This window comes from Somniosus microcephalus, unplaced genomic scaffold (assembly GCF_052327205.1).
Source record: "Somniosus microcephalus isolate GS21.2 unplaced genomic scaffold, FLI_Smic_1.0 scaffold311, whole genome shotgun sequence".
NCBI lineage: Eukaryota > Metazoa > Chordata > Chondrichthyes > Squaliformes > Somniosidae > Somniosus > Somniosus microcephalus.
Window position 1 is genome coordinate 273,035 of NW_028225498.1, and position 25,831 is coordinate 298,865.

At 47.8% G+C, this 25,831-nt stretch overlaps 1 long non-coding RNA gene across 8 annotated transcripts in view; it reads left to right on the top strand.

Annotated features, from left to right (window-relative positions):
* Positions 1 to 25,831, top strand: part of LOC147081888 (uncharacterized) — an 83,740-nt gene that overhangs the window by 26,387 nt on the left and 31,522 nt on the right. The window contains exon 1 of one of the 8 annotated variants that reach the window (XR_015076395.1): positions 3,004 to 3,088. The exons of 6 other annotated variants lie outside the window; for them this stretch is intronic. This is a non-coding gene — a long non-coding RNA (uncharacterized LOC147081888). Of the gene's footprint in view, positions 1 to 3,003; positions 3,089 to 25,831 lie in introns of those variants that run through there. One more of the 8 variants, XR_015076398.1, reaches the window with a different exon arrangement.

The window sequence follows — 25,831 nt, forward strand, 5'->3', positions numbered from 1 at the left end:
CGCTGCTCCCTGCTGCTCCAAGTGGTCGGGCCTCGCAACTGCCGCCGGTTTTTAAGCCGGGCTCCTCCTCGCTGCTCCCTGCTGCTCCGAGGCAGGATGTGGATTGAGAGCAAAATCAACCCTCCCCTTTAAGATAAAAACAGAAAATGCTGGAGAAACTCAGCAGGTCAAGCAGCATCTGTGAAGAGAGAAACAGAGTTAACGTTTCAGGTCGATGACCTTTTGTCAGAACTCCCCTTTAAGAACTGGCCAGCGCCAGTGTGTCTGTGTTCCATTGCTGACTGACATCACATGAGCTTTGCCAGCGCTCTGAGGTAGCGCCTCGCTCCTCGGCCTTTGCGCCTTAAGACAGGTGTGAAGCGCCTGATTTAGCGCTCCAATCACCTCCAAGGGCGATAAAAGCCAAGTTTGCCGTCGGAGGCGATAATTAGCGCCAGGCGCTAAACTTTGCGCACGGCCGATAATGGCGCCCCAAACGGGGCGATACTGAATTTTTCCCCCCATATGCTTTGCTAACCCCACTCTCTCAATACGTCCTGCCACCTTCAGGGACCTATGCACATTAACTCCCTATCATGTGACTGATACAAGCTTAAAATCTGGCACACTTTAAATATTTATATTCTTGCTTTAATTTCTATGGGCACTTTGCAGTCTTTGCTTACGGTGCAAGTGCTTCATTCGTTTATTTTCCACTCCATCTCCATATTTTTCTCAGTTAGTTGCGCATTCTGAAAGATATTTCTCTTTCCTTATTTTCCACGGTAGGTTCGTAATTCTCACTGAAGCTGTCGCTGTTGTAGCACTGCCCAGGGAGGCATTGTTCATCGTGGAGTCACCAATGACCAACGTGGCAATTCACCATTAGGCTTGGCTGATTGAATTCGGTCACAGTATCTGAGTAAACATCCAATCTCGGCCCCACGTAAACCTTCCCTCTCTGTGATACAAAAGAAACCACAGCACAAATAACATTGTTAGTTCAGAATTTCTATTTACTAGTTTAAATTATACAAAATGGTCAAAAAAATGAAATATTTTTATTTTTGATATTTTCATCTGCTCATACCTCACAGTTGTTTGTAATTTTTCTGCAATCTGGTTGTCAGATTTTTGAAGGTGCACTCTGGATATTGTAGTTCCACAGGAGCAGGCTGAAAACTACAACTTCCATGATGCATCTTTCTCGCCAACAAAATTACAAGGTGGGTGGGGGAGGGAGGGAGGAACAGCTGGGGAAATTTATCATTTATTTTTTGCCTGGGCCTCCCCTTCCAGTGGTCCACTTGTATCATGGGGAGGTTCCTAATTTGAATCATTTTCACAGCCACAATAAGCCTTACAGTGGGCGAGAAATTGCTGAAAAGTGATGACGATGCACGTCGTTATTAATGTGAAAATCAGTCAGCAACTTATGGCACGGAAGAGATATGCAGTGAATTGCGAATCGCCATAAGTTGCTGGATGATATGTGCCGCTCCGCTGTTAGCTTCCAGAAAATGACATCTCGGCCTTAACCTCGCGGTGATTTTCATGGAATTGCTGCATTTGCACTTTAATTGCCCGTTAAACTTGCCACAGAAAGTTGGTCTAGTAACTAGCAGCATAAGTAACAAGATAATAATTGTTAATGACTGCCAATCAACCTCTCTGGCCCAGAAAGTGAACAATTAAAAGTGCCGAGTCTCATTCCTTCAGCTCGTGAATTGTTCTTAGAGATTTTTAAAAAATTCTTTCTTTTCCTTTCTGTCTCTTTTTCTCTCTCTCTTAATCCAATCTTATTTTTCCCTCGCTTTATTTCTCTTTCTGTGCCTGATTTGACATTGAATTCACACACTCTAATCCATGCTCCTTCTCAGTCCTTCCTCTGTTTATTTCTCAATCCTTAAATCCCATTGTTAAGGACATACCCTGTTTGTCCCATTGTTCAACAGTATCCCAGATGCCCTGCTGCCCTCCGTTATCAGCTCGCACTGCTAGCAGCTTACAGGGCAAAAAAGTATTGAGTCATAGGGGGTGATTTTGCCAATGGGGAGCTTTTGGAGGCGGGGCTCCTACTTGTCGGGTTTCAGTCCTGCCTCCATCAACTTCTGGCCAACCCACGCTATTTTCCCCTGATTGACTTTGTTAAGCCTACCTAGCGGGCTTAGCAGGCCAATTAAGGGAAAGCCGGTTGCAGAGAACGTCAACGTATGACGTTTCATCTGTCAAAAATTTTTGACAGGTGAATTGTCATCGTTTGACAGCTCTGTGAAGCTGTCAAACAGTGACACTCTCTGTAGTTTGATGAGGTCTTGAATTCAAGACCTCATCAAACCTCTTTCTTTTACAGAAATTAGATGGTTTAAGAACAAAATACACACTGCATAGGGTTTTGGCTCAACCTTTGATTCATTCGTTTACTGAACACACACACACAATTACCTCCCCAGTATAAGTCCCTATGATTTATACTAGACTAACAACCGCAAAATACAAACCCCTACGCAAGGGTCATTTGCATCGACACAATATGGCACAGTTAAATCCGTCCGCAGTTTGACTGTTATATATAAAGTTACCCAGATTGTGATCTGACTGAAACTCACAAACTTACTCAGACTCGATCACAAAAGCCCCCCTCTATGATTTGACTGCAACATACAATCACCACTCCCGATCAGCTGTCTCCTGGAGTTGATTGTAGGCCCGAATCTTTCTGCTCACTGCTCTTGCGTTAGCTCCCCACGCTGACTCTTTTCGAAGTGACTCCTCTTTAAACCAAAAAACAACTTACAATATCTGAAACACATTTCCTGGCCCCCTCCTGTGCACACGATGGCCGTATCAAAATGTGTGAATGTCTCTAGCAGGGAACTCTTGATAGTTAATTGCCCCTCGTATTGTCTATTGATTACTTGGGCATCGACTGTCTATATTGAGGTCCTTTCTGACAATGCAACCTTCCCAAGGTGACTGCGTATGCTAATTGTTGGTTTCTCTTAGCATTCGTGTTCGAATGGTTCAGGGCCCGGCCCATTGTCTAGGCCTGCGCTGATACCAGCTCTTCTGGAGCCATGGTCCAAGGTGAACAATGTAACCCCTTAAGGTAAACGGATATGCATAAATGTTCCTTTTCAGAAGCATTTGTATTTTAGATTGTCTGTGAAAATTGATATCCAGTCTCTTGATGGTTTGTACCTTCGGCTGCAATGTTTGAATTAACCCTTTATTGCCGAGCCCTTTTTGTGGGCTGTGCAGTTCTGGGTTTTTATATTTCATAGTCCAATTTTTACCGTTGGGGGGAGGAATGGATCCTACAATCCGGAGATTACTACCTTTGAGGACCTGCTTTTTAATCTCTCTCCTAGCTCCCTAAACTTTGCCTGCAGGACCTCATCCCTCTTTCTGCCTATGTCGTTGGTTCCAATATAGACAATGACCTCTGGCTGTTCACCCTCCCCCCTCAGAGTGTCCTACAGCCGCTCATTGGCATCCTTGACCCTGGCACCAGGGAGGCAACATACCATCCTGAGCTGAAGGGTGCAGGAACAAGTCTAACTAACGGGGCACGTAGCGAGATGCCCCACTTCAGCAACATCCGGCTCAGTATATTCACTGTAATGGACTGCGCTGAGCTCATTGGTCACATTGAAGGCTTCAGACCTCCACACTCAATTATATTTCAGTGCAGCTTCAGGAACCGGGTATCACATTATCGCCAAGATGCCAAACATGTTGGCAAGATTGGTGGGAGACCAGAGGATTGGGAAATTTTTTTAAACCAGCAAAGGATGACTAAAAAAATAATAAAGAGAGAGAAGATGAATTATGAGAGTAAACTGGCAAGAAATATTAAAACAGATAGTAAGAGCTTCTACAGGTATATAAAAAGGAAGAGAGTAGCTAAAGTAAACGTTGGTCCCTTAGAGGATGAGACTGGGGAATTAATAATGGGGAACGAGGAAATGGCAGAGACCCTGAACAAATATTTTGTACCTGTCTTCACGGTAGAAGACACTATCAACATCCTAATAATGGATAATCCAGGGGCCACAGGGAAGGGGGAACTAAAGACAATCACTATCACTAAGGAAATAGTACTTGGTAAAATAATGGGACTAAAAGACGACAAGTCCCCATGACCAGATGGCCTGCATCCCAGGGTCTTAAAAGAAGTGGCTGCAGAGATAGTGAATGCATTGGTTGCAATCTACCAAAATTCCCTGGACTCTGGAGAGGTCCCAGCAGATTGGAAAACTGCAAATGTAACACCCCTATTTAAGAAAGGAGGGAGACAGAAAGCAGGAAACTATAGATCAGTTAGCCCAACATCTGTTGTTGGGAAAATGCTGGAGTCCTTCATTAAGGAAGCAGTAGCAGGGTATTTGGAAAATCATAATGCAGTCACGCAGAGTCGGCATGGTTTTATGAAAGGGAAATCATGTTTTACAAATTTGCTGGAGTTCTTTGAGGATGTAACAAGCAGGGTGGACAAAGGTGAGTCAGTGGATGTGGTGTATTTGGATTTCCAGAAGGCATTCGATAAGGTGCCACATAAAAGGTTACTGCATAAGATAAGAGCTCACGGAGTTGGGGGTAATATATTAGCATAGATAGAGAATTGGCTAACTAACAGAAAGCAGAAAGTCGGGATAAATAGGTCATTTTCCGGTTGGCAAACGGTAACTAATGGGGTGCCACAGGGATTGGTGCTGGGGCCTCAACTATTTACAATCTACATTAATGACTTGGATGAAAGGACCAAATATAATGTAGCCAAGTTTGCGGATGATACAAAGATGGGTGGGAAAGCAAGTTGTGCAGAGGACTCAAAGAATCTGCAAAGAGATATAGACAGGTTAAGTGAATGGGCAAACATTTGGCAGATGGAGTATAATGTGGAAAAGTGCGAGGTTATCCACTTTGGCAGGAAAAATAAAAAAACACATTGTTATTTAAATGGAGAGAGATTACAAAATGCTACAGTTCAGAGGGACCTGGGGGTCCTTGTGCATGAAACACAAAAAGTTAGCATGCAGGTACAGCAAGTAATCAAAAAGGCAAATGGAATGTTGGCCTTTATTTCAAGGGGGTTGGAGTATAAAAGCAGGGAAGTCCTACTACAACTGTACAAGGTATTGGTGAGACCACACCTTGAGTACTGCGTACAGTTTTGGTCTCCTTATTTAAGGAAGGATATACGTGCATTGGAGGCAGTTCAGAGACGATTCACTAGGTTAATTCCAGAGATGAGGGGGTTAACTTATAAGGAAAGGTTGAGCAGGTTGGGCCTATACTCATTGGAATTTAGAAGAATGAGAGGTGATCTTATTGAAACATATAAGATACTGAGGGGGCTCGACAAGGTAGATGCAGAGAGGATGTTTCCCCTCGTGGGGAAATCTAGACCTCTGGGGCATATTTTCAGAATAAAGGGTCGCCCTCTTAGAACTGAGATTGAGATGAGGAGGAATTTCTTCTCTCAGAGGGTCATAAATCTGTGGAATTCTCTGCCCCAGAGAGCTGTGGAGGCTGGGTCATTAAATACATTTAAGGAGGAGATAGACAGATTTTTGCAAGATACGGGAGTGAAGGGTTATGGGGAGCAGGCAGGGAAGTGGCTTTGAGCCCAAGATCAGCCATGATCTTATTGAATGGCGGAGCAGGCTCGAGGGGCCAAGTGGCCTATTCCTGCTCCTATTTCTTATGTTCTTATTTCATAAGTAGTTAAAGTTGCACTGGATTGAATTGAATTGAGGATCTTTAATTCTCATAACACATTTGGTAGAAAAATATAATGGCCCAGAAATTCGGGTCTCCATGGGTGAGTACGCACAGGGTACTCACCCGTAAGCCAAATGGAAGTGCCAGTTTCCTGCATGCACTGCGCATGCGCAGGAAACCGGCACTTCCGTTCCCCTGAAAGCAGGGGTTCAGAGGTCGAACGCGTGCGCGGGGGAGGCTGCGCGTGCGCATCAAACTTCGTTTTTTTTTTACAGGTTTTCCCGGGAATGTAAGCCTGCAGAATTTAGAAATGTAAAAAGCAGGCATAAGGCTTGCTTTTTACAAAGTAAGTGGTGAATTAATTAAAATTAAAACATTTTTTCCACAGGTTTATTATTTTTAAATACTTTAAAGCAGCGTAAGTTTATTTTTAGCCCCGTTAGAAAATAAAATTATTTTTTTTTTAAATTTAAATTATTGTTTAAAATAGTTATTTCATTTAATTTATAGTTTATTTAAAAAATGTGATTTTTAAAAAATTTATTTGAAGATTTAGTGCTATTTTGGGGCCGTAGTATTTATAAGTCTTGACAGCACTTCCTGTCAGACTTATGAATGTAACATTCCCTGCTCCGATTGGCTCCCCATGGCCCACGTGATCCCAGGGGATGCATCGAACTAACTGCGCCCCTGGGATACGCAAGCACTGTGCGCCGGCAGCTGGACCAGGCCCCGGATCGAAATTCCACGGGGGCCGGCGCGCTAGGTAAGTGCAGATCGGGGGCTTGCACACGCGGGAAGCCCCCGACCTGAATTTCTGGGCCAATAACGTTTATTTCTGTGTTCATTTTGGCTCCTTTATAGCACGTGAGTAGAGTGCCTTGTAAAAATGATAGTCGATCATATTATAATTATCCATGACTTGAAAATAATCTTGTTGCTTTGCTGAGAAATTGACCATATGGCAATCTGTAGGGATGCTGAGCAGTAACAAGTAGTACTTGTGGCTAATGGAAAATATGCTCTTGTATTAATGCAGAATGATGACAGTCCTTGTATAACTTGCAAGTGATCAGGCAATTTACATTCTCAGCTCCACTGTAGCTGAATGGTGGTTTGCCTGAAAGCAAATTTCTTCCATTGATTCAGGCTGACCTCTCGTGTATGACCCTTGCCTTGCCACAAGCAGCCAGAGGGCAGTAACAAGTACTGGGAGATGGTGAAGGCATTTTGTGACTGTGGGTATCGAGGGAAACGGTCAGGTTTCAGGGTGTCACTGCTAGAAGTGAATTATGACAGAGGCTTAATGCACATGCGTATTAAGGGTAGTGTCAGTTTCTCGCGGGCTTTTTTTTTCTGCATTGTGTCCGCAAAATAATGAAGTTATATCTTGGTCCTGAAACAGCGGTGTCTCTCAGAGTACGCCGTTGTATTGAAATGCCCCGCAAGTTCGAGATTTCTGCATGCACGAAATCCGGAATTTGCGGCCTGTCGACGTACGCGTTCACAGGCCATCCGCGGGGGCCCCGAGTATGCAATCGCTGGCGCTGAGTTGGTCTATTTGGCCAGCATTTGCCCACGTGTTTGCATCAGCGTAAGGGGATATCAAAGGCTTAAATTAAACATTTTCATAACCTAAATTATGCACATACACTGTTTTAAATGAGTCTATGCAAATATTGACCTGGATTACAATTTTAATGATGTATAAAATTATCAAAAAATTAAATTTTTGTTGAGGTTGGTGCAATGAAGGTAATTATGAATAAAATTTCAATTCTGTACATTGTCTGATTATTAGATTTGGGGATTCAATTGCATATCATTAGAGGATTCTCTTCATGAATGATTGAAATGGAATTCTGCTTATTGATTGAGGGACTGGGCCCACGTAATCCCAGGTACGCTTCTGCAACACCTGCGTCCCTGGGATCCGTGGGCCATTACACTGCCCTCCGCCTCGAGGCCTGAGATCGCAACTCTGCAGAGCCTGGGTGCCAGGAGGTACTTTCATAATTGTTTTGCGGGTTGGAGGCGTACTGCAACCGCAATTTCTAGCCCAATATAAAACCATTCCAGAATAAATTTCAAATGGTGAAACAAGCTACAGGTCAAAGTGCACCAAAATAAACTCCTAGTGAAGCATGTTTCTTGCCCCCCCCCCCCCCCACCACCACCCCCACTTCCCACACGGGAAACATACTTCAGGAATTTCTAAATTAATTTTTGAGTACTTGGAGTTTTGCATTGGGTACAGTTGCAGATTAAGTCATGGCAAGTTTATGCCCCACTGAACTCCCATGGTAACTATTTCTGTACGTCATGTGTGGGTTTCAGTTTTTACTGTAAAAACAAATTGAATTGTGGAAAGTGATCCCGAAACACTAATAAAATCCTGAAACATAATGCAGCAAAAAGGAGTTTAATTTATTCAGACACCATGAAGCAGTGTTCTCAGGCATAGGCCTTTATTCAGGGCTGTTTTTCAGTTTCAGGTTTTTCACGTCGTCAACTCTTTTGGAACTGTGTCAACATTGTGAAACTGTTCATCACCTTTGTGAATGTTGTAGGTGAGCAGGTGCGCTATCTGAGAGCGACAAAGAAAGAGTTAGAAGGAAGGAAAGAAAGAGAGACAATTTTGGTTTTACTTTTCTCTGGGCATGGCACAGCACGTCAACTATTGTATATCAACAATCATATAATCTCGACAGTGACTACTGTAGTGTATGTACCTTTAAGGGGGAGAACTACTTTTTACAGCTCCTGTATCCTGTAGTACCGGCAGTGACCACACCTGTATATAAACCCTGAGTAGTGACCTGTACAGTCAGTTGCAGTTTGAACCCTCATTCAGTAAACACCTGTTGATCGTTCCCTGCAGTCTTTGTCTGATTATTGGAGGACACAACATTAAGCTACACGGATATAACATTGGTGACGACGCAGATTCGAACCTACCTGCAACTCTGGATCACCTCCCAGGGATTCGCTCCTGGAGAACAGTGGAAGGAGGTCGAATCCAGAAGCACGGGCGTCGACCACGGGCAACCGCCCAGTCATCCAGCGGAGATTTGAGCATCGCAGGGGAGGCTGTCGAGAGCCAGGCTTGGCTTTCCAGTCAGGGTGGTCCAGCGAAACGGGCTGGCAACAGGTACTGCGCAGACCCTTCCCGGACAGCGGCGGCTAGAGCCGACCGAGTGGCACAGAAAAAGACCGAGCAGCGTCGATGGGGGAGAGAGAGAGGGCAGAGCGCACAGGGCGCAGCCGGTGTTCAGGACCGAGCGGCTTCAACGGGGAGAGAGACGAGAGAGCAGAGCGCAGCCGGTGTTCAAGGGCCGAGCAGCGTCAACGGGGGAGAGAGGCGCGCAGGAAAACGCGAGGCACTGCCATTGCCATGAGAACCGCAGAGAGCGGCATTGGCAGCAGCGCAGGAGCAGCGCACGAAACACACAGGGCATCGCCATCTGCCACGAGGGCCGCCAAGAGCGGCGTTGGCAGCAGCGCAGGAGACACCATTTTAAGCCGCAGCGGGGAAGAAAGGAAAGCGCGGGAGACGCCATTTTAAGCCAGTCTAACCACACCCAAAAATGCCGAAGAGTGGCAGTATCACAGCGTTCGACAATGAAGTCGAAGATTGGACGACATATGTCGAACGCATAGAAGTATACTGCAAGGCGAATGAAGTGCCAGATGACAAGAAAGCGCTGGTATTGTTGAATTACATGGGTACGAAACCTAGTAACCCCAGAGAAGCCAGTAGAAAAGGATTTTGAAAATATTGTGTCAATCCTACAGGACCACTTAAACCCCACACCGCTGCTGATAGCAGAAAGATTTAAGTTTCACAAAAGGAACCAGCATAAAGATGAAAGTAATGCTGAGTATTTAACGGAACTGCGCAAGCTATCGAAACACTGCCAGTTTGGAACGGGATTAGCAGATACTTTAAGGGACAAGTTTGTGTGTGGGCTTCAAAGTGAAGGAACCCAGAAACGGCTTCTATCAGAAAAGGATCTTACGCTGGACAAGGCTTTCAGCATTGCAGTATCACACAAAGCAGCAGCACGGGGCGCTGCAGAGATACAACGGAGACCGCAAGAATATGGCACAAATGAAATGTCATACGGAACAGTGAAGTGCTATCGCTGCGGCAGAACAACACACGACCATAATGATTGCTGGTTCAAGGACAAAGTGTGCACAGTGTGGAAAAGTAGGACACATAGCAAGAGTCTGCAGGTCGGGAAAGAAAACCAGCAGCAAGAAATCTCCACAGGAGAAGTACAAGAAGGTACATAAGGTGACGGAGAGTAGTTCAGACGAACAGAAGAGTGACAGACTCCGGAAGCAAGGAGCTGGGTTGTCTGAAACTACATAATGTGATCAAAACGGAGGATCACCAAACTATCTGGGTCATGCTCAAGATAGCAGGAGTCCAAGTGAAAATGGAATTGGACACAGGATCAGCCCTAACAGTCATAAACCGAAGGGACTACAAGCGGCTATTCTCACATATACCCTTGAGAGATACAAAGATTGTCTTGAAGACGTACACGGGGCAAAAAGTCTACCCCAAAGGAAAAATAAGGGTGAACGTTATATATAACGGCAAGGAAACACCAAAAATGGACCTATATGTATTGCCAGATGGAGGACCACCACTACTAGGACGTGAATGGATCCGGAAGATACAGCTAGATTGGCATTCCATACAAGCACTGACTGTAGATGCCAAAAAGGATGACGACGTCACACCTGGACGACTGTCAAAAATGCTAACTGACGCACAAGAAGTGTTCCAGCAGGGACTCGGAACACTAAAAGGCATAACAGCAACGATCAAAATAGAGGAAAATGCAAGCCCAAAGTCTTTTAAGGCCAGACCAGTACCTTATGCGATCCGCCCAGCCGTCGAAGCAGAGCTGGAAGGTTTGGAACGTTCAGGAGTACTGTCCAAAGTGGACTGGAGCGAGTGGGCTACACCCATCGTTCCTGTAATGAAGAGGTCGTTGAGTAATACGCCTGGGGAACCAAAGAAGGTTCGCATCTGTGGGGACTTTAAGGTGACAGTGAACCTAGTCCTTCACACTGTACAATATCCGCTTCAGCGGAGTGAAGATATTTTTGCCTCGCTATCTGGAGGGAAACGCTTCACTAAGATTGATCTGGCCCAGGCGTACCTGCAAATGGAGGTAGAAGAAGCCTCGAAACAGTACCTCACGATCAACACTCATAAAGGTCTCTACCAATACAACCGGCTGGTGTTTGGGGTAGCATCAGCTCCGGCTATTTGGCAAAGGGCAATGGAACAAGTCCTGCAAGGGATTCCAGGGACCCAGTGTTATTTGGACGACATCCTGGTCACGGGCGAAAATGACAGTGATCACCTCGCCAACCTGGAGCAGGTGCTCACTAGATTGAAGGAATATGGGCTCCGAGCTAATCGCCACAAATGTGAGTTTTTCCAGAAGCAGATCTCGTATTGTGGCCACGTTATTGATAAAGAGGGGTTACATAAGTCCCCTGAAAAGATTGAGGCAGTAGTCAAGGCTCCAGCACCGGAAAATGTGTCACAACTGAGGTCGTTCCTCGGGCTGGTGAACTACTACCATAAGTTCTTGCCGAATTTGTCTACCGTACTACACCCACTGAACACCCTACTGCAAACGGGGGTACCATGGAAGTGGAGTGACGAATGTAAACGAGCTTTCCAGAAGAGCAAAGTATTGATCACATCAAAAGAGGTGTTGGCTCATTTCAACCCAGCACTACCAATTCGGTTGGCGTGTGATGCATCACCCTATGGCATTGGAGCGGTGCTGTCGCACAAATTCCCGGACGGCTCGGAGAGGCCAGTAGCCTTTGTGTCTCGGTCACTAACCTCAGCCGAGTGTAACTACGCCCAGATTGACAGGGAGGCCCTCAGCCTAGTGTGGGGAGTGAAAAAGTTCAATCACTATCTGCACGGGCAGAAGTTCACCTTGCTGACTGACCACCAACCACTTGTCTCCATCTTTAATCCAAAGAAGGGCGTTCCGGTGATGACTGCACAACGGCTACAAAGATGGTCCCTTTTTCTAGGGGCGCACCAATATGAAATTGAGTATAAGGGCACGAAACAGCATGGAAATGCTGATGGGCTATCACGCCTGCCACTGCCTACTGCGGAGGAAGCACCAGCAGTGGATCCTGTCGAAATATTTCGTTCGACTATAATTGAATGCTTGCCAGTAACTAACGCTGGTATAGAGAAGAAGACCTGAAATGACCCGACACTGTCTCGGGTATATGATTTGACGGTGAAGGGATGGCCAGCACATGGCGACTCACTGTTGCCAGCATTCTCATCCAGAAGAGAACAGCTGTCAGTATGCCAGGGGACCTTGATGTGTGGATCCCGAGTGGTAATTCCACCCAAGTTAAGGGAGAGAGTGCTCAATGAGCTTCACGAAGGTCATCTGGGAGGGGTGAAAATGAAAAGCCTTGCTAGGGCTTATGTGTGGTGGCCGGGGATCGATCAGCAAATCGAGGACCTGACAAAGAGCTGCTCAGGATGCCAGAAGTTCCAAAATGCACCACCACATGCCCCTCTACACCCATGGGATTGGCCCTCATCTCCATGGCAACGGGTGCATATTGATTTTGCTGGTCCATTCATGGACTCAATGTTTTTAATAGCCGTGGATGCGCACTCAAAATGGCCTGAGGTGATCAAAATGTCCTCCACCACCACGGAGAAAACTATTGCAGTCCTACGGACCATTTTTGCCAGGAACAGCTTGCCAGAGCAGATTTGCTCTGATAACGGACCACAGTTTGTGTCCGAAGAGTTTCGAAGATTTATGAAAAGGAATGGGGTAAGGCATTACACATCCGCCCCGTATCATCCAGCCACAAATGGATTGGCTGAGAGGTTCGTACAAACCTTTAAAAAAGCAGTAAAGGCCATGTGCGATGACGACATTCCACTGCAGCATAAGGTGGACAATTTCCTGTTAGCCTACAGAAATGCGACACATGCAGTCACCAACCAGGCCCCGGCCATGATGTTCTTTAACCGAAGGTTGAGATCTCGTCTGGATTTGCTCAGACCAAATGTACGAAGAGATGTTGAGAGTAAGCAATTCCAGCACATCAATGAGAAGCCGATAAGGAGCTTCAATGTCGGGCAACCAGTCTTGGCCCACGACTACCGAACAGAGAAATGGCAACCAGGAACGATATGCAAACGGCAGGGGCCACTAATGTACACAGTGGATGTTCGGGAGAACATTGTGAGACGCCATGCTGACCAGATCCTAGAGTCACAGGAACGAGTCAACCCCATGTCTCGGCCATACGTACCTGGTGAGGAACCCGACGTACAGGTCGCATCTACCTCAGAAACAATAGCATTGGAAGCTGATGAATCAACTGACGACAGGGTGTTAGAATCGCCTCCGCACCAAGAGCGAGACACTCGGGAAAGGCGTTATCCAGAAAGAATCAGGAAGCCTCCCCAAAGACTGAATTTATAAATCGACTATTTTCAGTTAATGTTGCATGTTAAAAGTGTTAATTGTAATTAGTTTGATATTTAATTGTTAAATGAGTTTTATGGTACTGTTAATCTAAAAGGGGAGGAATTGTAATGTATGTACCTTTAAGGGGGAGAACTACTTTTTACAGCTCCTGTATCCTGTAGTACCGGCAGTGACCACACCTGTATATAAACCCTGAGTAGTGATCTGTACAGTCAGTTGCAGTTTGAACCCTCATTCAGTAAACACCTGTTGATCGTTCCCTGCAGTCTGTTGCCTGATTATTGAAGGACACAACATTAAGATACACGGATATAACAATTACACTTCAAAAAAATGTACTTCATTGGGTGTAAAGTGCTTTGGGATGTCCTGAAGTCATTAATGGTGCTATATAAATGCAAGTTCTTTTTTTAACTGTTCATATACAATATATTGTAGGTTACATAATGGCCCAAAATTTGTGATTGGAGGCTTCCGACCTATAAAAAATCTATGCATTTACCTGGTGACCCAGGAGGTATGGAGGCCTGTGATCCTGGGCCTCTCTGGTATCCCGGGGTGCATGTGAGTCGGCCCAACCAATAAAAGAAGGGAATCCCCATTCATGAATGGGGATCACTTAAAAAATGCATAAAATATGACACATGAAATAAATTTTAAAAATTACTTTTTGAAAATTAATGAAAATGCCATTTAATTAAATATTTTAAACAAAAATTTAATTTAAATTTTTTTTTTAAATATGTTTTAATAGGGCTAAAAATAAACTTACTTTATTGGACAGGGTTTTTAATGTAAAAATGAGTGATACAATTTTATTTTTCTATTTTTTTTCATTTTTATGTTGGTAAAAGCAAGCCTTACGTCTGCTTTTACCAAGCGTTAGAATTTCACAGGCATTCAGCGGGCGGAAGTTGGGCAAATAGCGTAACTCTCCACCCGCAGAGGCCCTTCTCCCGGGGATGCAGAGGATCTGTCAAGAAGATTCTTGACACATTGCAAGTTCCAGGTTTTAGCGCATGTGCTTCGCATACCTAAGCCCGGAACTTGCGCGGCCCCCACGGGCGGTGCGCACCTCATACGCACCCGAAGGGGTCGCAAAATACGGCCCTTTATAATACTCCTGTTGTATAAGAATGCATCCTCTGATTGCTATTAGTTCTGCTAGTACTTATGAGTATGTTGTAAAGTCTGAAGCTGATGAGTAATACTGTGTATGGGTTCTCGAGCACTGGTATCCTTCATGGGCCCATTCTTCATATGTGACCCTAAACAAGTTAATATTGGCAGATTGTTTTACCATGAGGATATCGCAGAGAAACCAAATCCAGTTCTTTCCTGATGTCCACTTTCAGCTGGGTTTATCAGGCAGTGATCAGGAGCAGCAACGCTCGCTAAAATTATGTCCCTTCCTCAACCGAATGACACTGAGTCCCCTAATACTGCCTTGACTGAGATTCGTCAATTTAGTACAAATCAAGAATCGAACCTAGAACTTTGTTGGTGCAGTGTCCTGTAGGGTTGCTAATGCTGGCTGGAGGTATTCCTGAAGATTTGATCACCTGATGGCTGACTTCTAAACATGTGACTTGTGCAAATGTTAATACGTTTACATAATAAATGTTAAGTTCCCTGTAGTTGAGTATCTTTGTTTGTGGTTTTACGCCAGCAGCCATTGTGTGAGAGGGCGAAGAGGTGAAAACACGGGTGGGATAGAGGGGAAATCAAGGGTGGGGGAGCAATTCGCAGAGGGGAAACCAGGTGGGAGCAACTTTAATTCCACCAGTAACTAATAGTAACTCACTGATGTTATGCTAACTAATAGAAATGCTGCTAACTCAGGTTTCCTTAATAACAAACAGTAATACAGTAACTCACTGATAGTTTATATGTGAATGGTAGTAATAGGCATAATACCTGAATATCCTTCCTTAGGATCTTCTCCTCCCCACCACGATTCCCAACCCCCACCCTGCGATGTCCCCCACCGCGGCCTTTCCCTTTCTCCTTCCCTTGCTACCTCCCTCCTCTCTGGTCCTTTCGGGGGGGGCGGTGGGGGGTGGAAACTGAGGGAAAAAAACTCAAATGAGGTCCTGCTGTTAAATTCGGCAGGATCTCCGCAGTCCTCGTATTTCCGAGTTTCACGGTTGCTAAAAGTCCCCATGCTCCCTCCCCGCCCCCCTGTAAATAATGGGGCCGATGCACCAGAAACCAAGCAGATGGCATGGAGCCACTTAATCTGCAATTCACAGGTAAATTTTTAATGAAAATGTGAAAGAGCAGTGACACACCGAGAGGACTTGAAGCTGGTTAACTTCACTCAGCGATTAGTAAAACTCTTTCAAAGGGCCCAAAGCACCTCTGCGTACCACACAATGGCCCCGATTTTCCCGAAGGTGCGGGGAATTGTCGGGTTCCCCGAATGTCGGGTTCCGACCCGAATCTAAATGGGTCAGCCAGCTGCACGCAATTTTCCCTCAATTGGCCAATTAATTTCCAGCGTGTGGGCACCCTTGCTAAGTGTCCAATTCCAGTCAGAAAGCCCCACGTTATGATGTCATCATTCGTGGTGCTTTGAAAGTGTCCAGCAAGCTTCTCAACCTCTGCAGGCTTCCCAACCAGTCGGACAGAATGGCACAGGAGCCTGCACCAGCTGCTGCTAGCGACAGAGGCCGAGCTGCCGCCAAATTTGACGAGACCTCATTGCAGACATTGGTGGATGGGGTTAGGGCCCACAGGGAGGTCCTTTTCCCTAGCTCAGGGAGGAAGAGGCCTCCCAAAGAGACCAGGGCTGCCTGGATGGAGGTGGCTGCAGAGGTCAACTCTCTGGGAGTCACCCGTCGGACCTGGATGCAGTGCAGGAAGCGCTTCCATGACCTTCACCGCACAGGAAAAGTAAGTATGAAGTTTCCATCACCCTCAACCTGATCCCCATTGCCTTTCTCCAACAGCACTCAGCTTCAGCAATCTCTTCCTCCACATCCCACTTCACAGTCACATCCATGCACCCTTACCCATTCCTCTCTCTCTCTATGCTCACATTCACATAACTATTCCACCATGCAGCCCTCACACTGCCGCTCACTCTGATGCTTGGAACACAACTGACAACACACAGGGAGGGCCCTTGGTCTTGCAGCCTCACACCATCTTTGTCTCCTTCTAAGTATCTATGCTATGCAATCTCTACACTCACTCCTGCACTCTCACTCAAACTCCACTTGTCTCCCTCATTGCAGGAAAAGAGAGCTCACAATAGACGAGAGCGTGCGAGGACTGGAGGAGGACCACCCTCAGTCGCCCACCTGAGCCCCTGGGAGGAAGCTGTGATGGAGATTGCTGGGGCTGACGTGCCTGTGGATGCTGGGGCAGGAGAGACAGGAGCAAGCCCGCAAGCTGGTAACAGAATAGTTCCCCATCTCTCTCATTGACATAGCATGAGTTGCTGATATGATTCTGAAGCCACATCATTTGGACTTATGAGCATCTGCCAAATCCAATGTGCAAGTAGCCTTGTCATCACATCTCCAACTCTTTCCTTTACTCCCCCACAGGACCATCTGGAGCCCCCGTCGCCACTGCCGAGGAGGAAGAGGCTTTGCAGCCAGACTCCTCAGAGGAAGCTCCAGCCTCTGAGGGCGCAGCGTCAGCAGAAGTAAGCGCACCCAGCACCAGCGCAGACACTCACACCTCGGTGGGACCTTCAGGACATAGAGTAGTGTTGTCACCTGGTGTATCACAGCTCACAAGTGAGCATCAGCAGAGTGTGGAGACAGGGACGGCAGTGGAGAGTCCTCGTCGGAGGGCGCAGGCCTCTGCCAGCACAGCTCAGCTGCATGTCGACCCTATGCCTCTGGGTCCATCCGCAAGAGAGGAGGTGATGGATCTCCATGCACAGATGCAGGAGTCTCTGGCAGGTTTTGTCTCCAGGGTCGCTGCGAGTGTGGAGCGAATGGAGGAGTCCATGGCGAGCATGAGCAAAGCCTTATTGGAGTCATTGGTGCATTAAAGCATCACCACGGAAAAGTTGGCTACCTCCGTGGTAAGGCTGGCTACTGCCGAGGAGAGGAGGGCTGCAGCCAAGGAGAGGAGGGCTGTGGCTGAGGAGAGGAGGGCTGCAGCCGAGGAGAGGAGGGCTACAGCCATGGAGGAGCTTAGTCGCCAGGGTATCGAAAACATGGTGAGTGCTCTGAATAGAATGGCATCTCTTGAGGGGCGATGGGCATCTATTGAGCACCGAAACCAGACCTTCATGGAAGTCCCTCTGAGCAGGACTTCCAGTGCTGAGACGGGTCCCCATGGCCCCCCTGATGTGCAGCAAGGTGCTCTCCAGCCACTTGCAGGCACGGAGGGGGAGCTGACCCATGAGAGGGAGGTTGTTGGCACACCTCAAGGAAGTGGGGGCTCCTCTCCACGCGCTCACACTTCCATGCCACTTCAGAGCCCCACTGGAGTCCACACCCCAGTGAGATAGGAGTCTCAAGCCCTGCACAGCCGCAGGAGCAGCAGACTGCTGGCGAACCCTCACAGGCTCGCCACCCCAGAGGACGCCCGCCAAAGGTGTCGAGACAGGCGCAGCAGGAAAGTGAGCAAGGGGCCTCCACATCTGCTGAAGCCACAGGGGTACCACTACGTAGAAGCACACATAAGAGAAAAATAAAGCACCACTAATCACAAGGGTAGTCACTTAGGTGAAAAGTCTTGTAAATAGTTTTAATGCCATCAGTTTCCTGTACATAAAAAATCTGGTGGCAACTGCTGCAGTTATGGCGTCTGTCGTTTGGCGAATGGGGATATCACATAGAGGCCTTAGGATAACTTGCAGATGTCAGCAAGCTGGTCAAATAGGTAGGAATGTGCAGGCATGGGCCACTGACAATGGTCAGTTAAGAAGCAGTGAGGCTGCAGTGTTTGATGTACCAGGCTACGCAAATCTGCCCAGGATGAGTGCATTCCTTGCATTCTGCCCAGCAATGTTCTTGCGCACTGGTGCCGCTGGTTGGCGGGCCTCTGCAGGATGCTCATTTCTGTCCTCCTCCGCATCATCCTCCGCATCATCCTCAGCATCATCCTCATCCGAGGTGGCTCTGTGAGGAGCCTCTTGGTCCTGCGGAATTGGCAAGCCACGACGCTGTGCCATGTTGTGAAGCACACAGCATACCACGACGATTTTGGAGACCCTGGCTGATGAGTACTGTAGGGCTCCACCTGATCTATCGAGGCATCTGAAGCGCATCTTCAGCAATCTGATGGTTTGCTCGATAATGCATCTGGTGGTAATGTGGCTGGAGTTGTAGTGCTCCTCAGCTTCGCTGGCTGGTCTCCTCAACGGCGCCATTAGCCAAGAGCGCAGGGGATATCCCTTGTCTCCAAGTAGCCATCCTTGAAGTTCATTTGGCGGACTGAATAGCGGAGGCACAGTAGACTGGCGCAGTATGAAGGAGTCATGGCAGCTGCCAGGGTACTTGGCACAAACATGCAAAATCACCTTCTTGTGGTCACACACCAGCTGAATGTTAAGGGAGTGGAAGCCCTTGCGGTTGACAAAAACTCCTGGATTGCGGTGGGGTGCCCTAAGGGCCACATGTGTGCAGTCAATGACGCCCTGCACCCTTGGAAAGACTGCCAGCTGAGCTAATCCAAGCGCTCGCGCCCTCACACTTGCGCGATCCCTAGTGAAATGGATGTGATTGTGCGCGAGGGCAAAGAAGGCATCGGTGACCTGTTTGATGCAAGTGTGTGCAGCCGCCTGGGAGATGCCGCTGATGTCTGCTGCTGATCCCTGGAAGGAGCCTGAGGCATAAAAGTTGAGTGCGGTGGTGACTTTGATGGCCACTGGTAAGGAGTGTGGACCTGGTGCTCTGGGCTCCAGGTCTTGCTGCAGCATTGCGCAGATGTCAGTCACAACCTCTCGCGAAAGTCGGAGCCACCTCTGGCACTGCTGCTCAGTCATGTTGAGGTAGCTCACCCTGTGTCTGTAGACCCTGTTTGGGGGGTGTCTCCTGCGCCGATGGCCTTCCATGCGCTGGCCCCTTCTGGCCTGTGCTGCCTCAGGTGGCTGAGCCGCAGCCTGTCGCTCCTGCTGGTGCTGCTGCTGTTGCTGGTGCTGCTGCTGTTGCTGGAGTTGCTCATTGACCTGCAGCTGAAAGCAAGCAAGCTAACTTTGTTCACGCCAGGTTTCATCAACGGTGTTCCCACCAGGCGTGTTTCACGTGGGGAAAGGCTGAAAATTGCAAGGGACCCTGAAAATAGGATTAAACATGCCAATTATTGATCATTAGGCTCCCGCCGACCATTCCCACCTGCTGCGGGCGGGACTGATTTGGGCCGTGCTGAAACACGGGGGCGAAAGTCGGGCGGGGCGGGGAATCGGGCGGGGGGGGGTCGTGACCCCCTATTTCTGCAATTCAGCCCCTGCCCGACGGCTGGGGGAAAATCGGGGCCAATGACTCTATTGTGATGAAAGCCAGGAATCTCTCTGGACGAGGAAAAAAATAATGGCGCAGGTCAAAAACGTGCGATTTCTTATGATCAAAATAAGAGAGCAATTCTGCGTGTGTTAAAGTGATGGGCAGTGTGCTCTGGGCGGAGAGGGATATTCTGCACTTCAGTGGCTGCAGAATCAGCAGTTGGCAAATGGGAGCAAGTGCCTGACACATTAGCGTTGTGCTCTCCACCACCAAACCCTTTCATCTCGCCGTTATGGCACATGGTACCTTTTAAAGCAATTGCAAGATTTTAAAAACCGCTGCAAAGGAAATATTTTCTTTAGTGACCATAAGTTGGGGAAGCTGCGTGTGGGTAAATGGCAGCCAAGTTGTTTCAGTGCCTGCTCCAGCAAGGAGCAAGTTCCTTAGGATGCTCGGTCTGCTGACAGCTTCCCTGGCAATGCCTGTCTTGATAAAATGCTTGATGATGTGCCTCAATAAATCCGAGACTCGATGTTAGCGAAACAAAACAAGGCTTTTATTGACTTAGAAGGTAACACACAGGAGAGAGGTATCTTCCATCCAGAGCTCTGCCATACTGGATGTGCTGCAGGCTGGGCCAGCTTACATAGGGGCCAGGTATGGGCGGAGCCCTACACATAGTACAATACAATGGGCCAGGTATGGGCGGAGCCCTACACATAGTACAATACAATGGTGAGGAAACGGAACAGAGGTAAGGGAAATGAAACTGAAACCAACCACAGTCACAGGCAGTGATGAATGGAATATTTCATCACACTTGAGTTTGTAGTGCATCCATGCCTTTGTTACCTCTAGACTTGACTATTCCAATGCACTCCTGGCTGGCCTCCCATGTCCCACCCTACGTAAACTTGAGGTCATCCAAAACTCTGCTGCCCATGTTGTAACTCGCACCAAGTCCCATTCGCCCATCACCTCTGTGCTCGCTGACCCACATTGGCTCCTGGTTAAGCAACACCTCGATTTCAAAATTCTGATCCTTGTATTCAAATCCCTCCATGGCCTCGTCCCTTCCTATCTCTGTAATCTCCTTCAGCCTCACAACCCCCCCGAGATATCTGTGCTCTAATTCTGCCTTCTTAAGGATCCCTGATTATAATCATTCAACCTTTGGTGGCCGTGCCTTCTGTTGCCTAGGCTCTAAGCTCTGGAATTCCCTGCCTAAACCTGTCTGCCTCACTACCTCGCTTTCCTCCTTTAAGACGCTCCTTAAAACCTACCTCTTTGACCAAGCTTTTGGTCACCTGCCCTAATTTATCCTTATGTGGATCGGTGACAAATTTATTGTCTTAAAATACTCCTGTGCAGCGCCTTGGGATGTTTTACTACGTTAAAGGCGCTATATAAATACAAGTTGTTGTTGTTGCAGGCAGTGGCAACATTGACACTGGAGATTTTGTTGGGGGTTCAGGAAATATGTATTCAACTGCAGGCACAAAACCCCACTCAGCAACCCCTGACAGCTGGTGAGTGTCCCAGAGGTTTGAGTAGAGCTGATGGGATAGTCAGTTCTTTTGAAACATTAAAAGTAGGAATGGGCTGCCAGTGGATTTACACAGTTTAAAAGCCCGCCTTGCAGTTATACAACCCGCGCTCATGCCGAGCGGTGTGGCACCACCTTCTCCAGGCCAGCTACCAAGTGACGGAATGAAGGAATTCTCTAATATATCCTGATAAGTTGCTAATTGGTTGTAAATAGTCACTAAATTGAAGATCACATGACTGTGAATTAATTGTAAGTAATTACCATTGTTTGTGCTAAATTAAACTCATTTTAGTTCACCCATGGAAAGTTAGAATAAATAAATCCCATGAATTGCAAAGTTTTTACTTTAACTTAAATTGCACTAGGGCATAACATCTGGAGAATATTACCGTAACTCTACTGCATAAATCTGCATGTTTAGCATAACAATTTGTTCAAATAGGGGGATCAATCTGATTTAAAATGTGTAACTTTAACATGTTCTACCGGCAGGAGAAGACGGGTGGGAGGTTAAAATGACAGCTGGGTTTAACCCACTGCTTTCCCACAGCTTTCTCGACACCCCCACACCGACCCTTTTAACTCCTGGGTTTTCAGGAGCATGAAGGCCATTCACCGCAGGCAGGCTGGAGCCTCAAATGTTTTTGAAATGTTGATGTAATTCAGACCCCGACCTCATTTTAAAAGTAGCGGATTATGCGCAGTCTCAGAGCTACCAGCGAAAGGAGTGCTCTTCCTAACCCAACAAGGAAACCTTGGGCCACCTCAGCCCAGGGCCTCCTCCATTGCAGTTGTCCCCAGACCCTTTCCCACTCACATCCCTTGCCGTGGGCCGCTTCCTTGGCAGTGACCTGCAGCCACACGGTTACCCGCTCCCACCCGCTGGCCTCTGTCATCGGGCGGGAGTCAGTGAGGGGGTGTTTAAAATGAGGGCCAGGAGTTAAAATAGGCCAGGCCTCATGCCTCGGGGGACTAGATAGATCGCAGCCCGCTTTTTCCTCCGCACCTGCGATTCCCGGCCCAAGTTAAAATTGGGGCTACAAACGCTGCAATCCTCCATCTAAAAGCATTGCAGCAGACTAATGCACTCAAACAATATCGAATTGCACTTTATAAGAACATACATAAGAACATAAGAAATAGGAGCAGGAGTAGGCCATATGGCCCCTCGAGCCTGCTCCACCATTCAATAAGATCACAGCTGATCATTGACCTCAGCTCCACTTTCCCGCCTGATCTTCATATCCCTTAATTCCCCTAGAATCAAAAAATCTATCTATCTCAGCCTTGAATATACTCAAAGGGCTGGATTTTGTCAATGGGGACGTGGTGGAGACGGGACTTCCACTTTTTGGGTTGTAGTCCCGCCTCCATCGACTTATGGCCAACCCACGCTATTTTCCCTTGATTGACCTTGTTAAGCCCATCCAGCGGGCTCAGCAGGCCAATTAAGGGACACCTGGTTACTGGTGACGTCAGTGATTGACATTTCATCTGTCAAGAGCTTTTGACAGATGAAAAATCAGCGTTTGACAGCTCTGTGAAGCTGTCAAACACTGACAATCTGTCTACTAACTTGAGTCCTTCTACTCAGACTCAGTTAGAGATCTCTCCAGACCAGAAAGCAGAATGCTGCAACTTTTGACATTTCAGCGGCCATTCTGCTTTCTGTGCCGGTGAACTGAGGGACTCCCGAGAACTGAAGGAAGAAAGCCTGCAGGAGAAAGTAAAGGTAAGTAAAACTTATTAAAACACTTTACACTTACCTCACACACTTACCCTCTGCACACATGCACCCATCACTCACCTGCACAACGGACATCTCGACCCCTCCAACCCCTTCAGACCGACGGTCCGCCTTGCTAACTTGGCGTGGTTCGGAGCCGTCGGGAAGCCCACACTTCAGGGCTAAAAATAGGGATTAGGCAAAAAACTGCATGTTAACTACCTGTTAACAAGCAGTTAATTGCCACTAATCCCCTTCCCGCCTCGGGGAGGCGGCTCCCAGCACAGGACGGATACCCGCCTCCTGGGACATTGGCACGGAGGCGGGTTGGGGGCAGGATGGGTTCCTGCTCCCCGATTCTGCAATTTTCCCACCACTCCCGCCTCTACGGGGCTTGGAAATTCGAGCCCAAAGACTCCACATCCACAGCGCCTCTAGGGCAGAGAATTCCAAATATTCACAATGCTCTGAGTGAAGAAATTCCTCCTCATTTCAGTCTTAAATGACCTACCTCTTATCCTGAGACTATGCCCCCTAGTTCTATACACTTCAGCCAGGAGAAGCAACCTCTCAGCATCTACCTGATATAAATCTATCAAACAATGATAAGGCTGATACATGGATTGCCTGACCATATATCCCCTTGTGATAGATCGAAAGGGAGAAGGAAAGAGGCTAGCTTTGATTCAGTGCCTTATCACATTTCTGTGAAACATCTTGAAGTGCTTCACATAAAATAATTTGTTAAAGTGCAGTGAACATTATAGAAGCAATTGGAATTACCCATGTGGTGCTGACTTTAAGAACACTGATGAATAATAGAATGAGAAATGACAATTTAAAACTTCTGAGGAAAAGTTCAATAAAAAAGCTTTCAGACACACGTATATAATTCAGTAAAACCCAAGAATATTAATCCATGCTGACATCTCCATTGTTGAAACTGGGCCTGTTGGCCCTGCAAGTAACATTCCCTCCCCCAGTCCCAACAGCAGAAGAACCATAGGCCTGGAAATTCCTTGGAGCTGCGCCCGCTCCTCCGGTGTTAATTTACCAGAAGTGCGGTGGAAATCCTGTTTACCAAGGAGAATTTGATCATCCCAGTCTACACTTATCCCTAAGACTCCAATCCTATTCTTAACCAGATATTTTATCCTTGTTTCTCAAATATTTTTAGGCTATTTCAATGTAGCAGTTTTATTCATTCATCCAACATCACTGGTACAATTTTCAGTTTTGCCTTCAATATTCTCTTAAGTATAGCAGTGCTGGTTGTTCCTGGAACCAGACATAGGCCTAGAAATTCAGTGGCCTGCGCCACCAGTTTACGCCCAAAGAGGGCTTTTGCGCCACTGTGCAAACCTACCGCGATATTTAGCGGGGCGCTAATGGCGGTGCTAGCCAGTAGCGCTGTGCCACCACCGATGATGTCATCGGTGTGCGCAGCGCCCTGCTATCGCCCCGCTGGCCATATTTGGTTGCTGCCGCCTCCCCCGTGCCGGCTGCAAACAGCGACCGGTACACGGGGCCTACCTGTGCCGGTAGTGGGGCGAGTTAAGGTGGAGGTGCGGCCGGCCGCTTTTTCGGCGGCCGCCTGCCCGCACCTCCTTCCCCGGCCTCCTACACCCCCCCCCCCATCCCGCGGCATTGCCGGCTGTTTCCAGAGAGCCCGGCACTTCTCCTTGGTGCCGGGCTCATTTGCCGGCACTCGCGAGCGGGGATCGCGCTGTTGCAGGCACCTCCCCCTTAAGAATGAGAGGAAGGCCTGCAGTACCACAGGCTGCCGTGCTGCAGCGGGTGGCGCTGCGGCACTTTACACGCCGATATTCAGTTTCAGCGCCCCAAGCAGGGCGCCAAAACCCTTGTTTAGCGGCCGGCTTCCACTTGGGGCACTGAAACTGAATTTCCCGCTGGCGCAAGTGGCTTCGCGCGCAGCGGTAATTCCGGCGCCCAGGCGAGCTGGGCGCCCCTAACTGAATTTCTAGGTCTGAATGTCTTATGTTTACGGGTGTGCCGATACTGCCTAATATCTAACTACACAAAAGTGTAACCAGGGGTGTAAAAATAATATCCCCTTGAGATCTGAGTTGGATATTCATGTCTTTAGCATGTGTCTCCCCATGCACCTCTCCAATCTTTTCATAGGTGGACCAAGAAAACACTTTGTCGGGGGGAGAATTCGGTATCGCCCCGTTTGGGGCGCTAACTTTTAAAAGTTGAAAAAATTAGCACCAGGCACTAATGTTTTTCAACTTTTAAAATAATTCGGGATTTGCGTTCCAGGAAGGAAGCGAAGCACTAAATCAAGCGCTCCACTTCCTTCCTGGAGCGCAACAGGCAACAGACGGGGCGGTAGATGTCCAGCGCTGCACACTGGGCCGTGCAGCACTGCCGCGTTGGAAGGCTCCTTCCCCCTCTTAAAGGGAAGGGCCATCGCTGCAGGTTCTGCAATGGAAAGCAACTTACCTGGTCCTCGACGGCAGCCGTGATCCGGCCCAACCAGCACGATGCACTGCAACAGAGTGCCGGGCTGATCGCTGGCGAAGACGAGAAAAAAAAGAGAGAGCATTTCAGAATTCTTTTTACTTACCTCGGCCACCTCGCCTTTAAGTATCACCCCCAAAGCGCCCAGCCTCCCAGTGAACGCCTCCTGCAGCTGTAGGTGTTGTTGCCCGGTGATGCTGCAGGGGGTGGAACTGAAGTTCGGGTCCGGGACAATGTGCACGGTGATGATGTCATGATCTCTGGGCAAAGGAGATCGGGGCGCAACGCCATAACGCCGCCACAAACCTCCCGCCGAATATAGCGGGAGTCAATCTTCTTGCCGCGCCCGGTCGGTAAGTGTTTAAGGCCCGTTAGCATCCCCTGGAGGTGCTAACGGGAGGCACTGAGGTGCCCAATTTCTCCCCCTTGGTAA